This window comes from Rhagoletis pomonella, unplaced genomic scaffold (genome assembly GCF_013731165.1).
Source record: "Rhagoletis pomonella isolate Grant_MI unplaced genomic scaffold, Rhpom_1.0 Rhpom_scaffold_01607, whole genome shotgun sequence".
Classification (NCBI taxonomy): Eukaryota; Metazoa; Arthropoda; class Insecta; order Diptera; family Tephritidae; genus Rhagoletis; species Rhagoletis pomonella.
Window position 1 is genome coordinate 32,024 of NW_023460161.1, and position 2,157 is coordinate 34,180.

Sequence of the window (2,157 nt, forward strand, 5' to 3'; positions counted from 1 at the left end):
ATTTAATTCACAAGGATGTTTTTCTATTTCGCAAAAGTCGGTCCTATCATAACTATGTAAAATGTGGATATCTTTAAAACAGGAGCAGCTAGGATTTCAATTCAAAGGGATTCTTAACCTAAAAATATCAGTTTTTGTCGACATTTTTATGCAACCTATCTTTGCTTCCTGCCCACCGTGTGCATGTATAACTACATTTTCAAAAGTCGCTACAATATTTATTGTACGTATTTATACAAGTTAAAAAGTCTCCACCTTCTGATGAACTTAGAACACTGCAAGAAAACGTGGTCGTTTCGGTGCCTAGTGGAAGACGACGTAAAAAAGAAGCACACCAATCTGCATAGAAGAGAGAACGCGAAAAGCTATAAAAAGCTAGTTATGTAAAAGTTACTGTTTCAAAACTCGCTATATTAATTTTTTATTTATAAAATTTGCAAAAACTACCATACTGCGATTTGGTTTTTTAATGTTATTAGAATCTTATTTGTCCAAATTTTCAAATAATAAAAAAAAAGATACAATTTGGATTTTACTTGTTGTTGTAGACGTTTTTTTAATTTATGACTTACTATTATAAAATCACATAACACTGTTTGCAAGTGGACTACTCAATTCTTCTTTCAAGGAGAAGCCTTATAAGCTCCGCCAGAGGCCGTTCCAGCCCCACTTGGGAAAGTGAGTCCACAACGGCGCACAACGGATAACGATGTTTAACCTGCAGTTAGTGTTAACCAGACTTTGAGAAACTGGAGCTTAGTATAACCGGCGTGAATATTTTCGATCATCTATTTAGGCTGAGCAAAACACGTTGAGTTCAGGTAGCGAAAAATTTGTACGAGAGAAAAAAATGGCGGAAAGTTGCCAACTGTTGAGCTGAGCGGAGCTACTCCAGTTCCTGCGTTTCCTGTTACAAAAAGTCTTAGGGTCAGTTTCTCTATGTCTGGTTAACACTAACTGCAGGTTAATCATCGTAATCGACGGAATCGGCTCCATAACATATCGAGTCCTAACCGCCAAAAAAACGTAAGCGACATATTTTTGGAAAATTTTCTTTTTGATGCAGAAATGCCCCTAGAGCATCTACATAGATGCAATTCTGCATCAAAACCAAAATTTTGAAAAAAATGTCGCTTACGGTTTTTTGGCGGCTAGGGCGCGATATAACAGGTAGTCGATAACGATGTTTAACCTGTAGTTAGTGCTAACCAGACATTGAGAAACTGGCCCTTAGACGTTCATCACTCCCATTTAATTTTTCTGAAATTTTCCATGCTGTCCAATATAAAACCACTATAAAACTGGTCATCATACATGCGTTGTTCCGGTATACCTTTATTGTCCTCTATTTCATGCCATTCTTCTGCATTGATTATTTCAAAAGCATGTATCCGATGAAAAGCGTTTTCTAATTATATATCGAGCCATGTATTAGTATGTTTAAGATAAGATTCTCTTGCTAAGAAAGCTTGTTTAGCTGTACCAATGTTCGACAAGAATTCACTGCTACATATCTCTCTAAGGGGCATAATCATGGGCGCAGTCAGAACGAAAATTAGGGGGGGGGCTACAAAAAATAATCAAAACCAATAACTTACTAAAAAATTGCTTATTATAGCTTAAAATTATTGTACCCAATAGAGGTAAATATGTTGTACAAAAAACAAATAAACAGAAGTTCACAAAAGTTGATATAAAACTATTCGTCGATTTCAAATGTTAACTTTTACTGAGCATGTTTATTTTACGAGGAGGAAGCATCGGAAGCCTTACCTCGTCAGTGTGAGACTTTAACCCAAACAAAACTTCCTACCGTCATGTACCGTTCCCCTCCTGGTACCACCGTCAAGGATTTCGTCGGGATTATAACACTGTGTTACTGATAAAGTTATAGGTCTATTCTCTTCTTCTTCTTCTTATTTGGCTCTGTAACCGTCAAAGCGATATCGGCCAACTGACGCCAATTGGAAATGCCAAGTGAAGCCAGAATACTTTCAGAGCTGGGGCGTCGGTGTCCATTCGAACGTCATGGTCAAGCCAGTTGAGCCGCTGTATTTTAATTCGCCATATACCAGCACGGGCAGGATGAGTGACTTATAGTGTGGTTTTCGTACGTCGGGAGAGGACTTTACTCCTGAATTGCCTACTCAGTCCAAA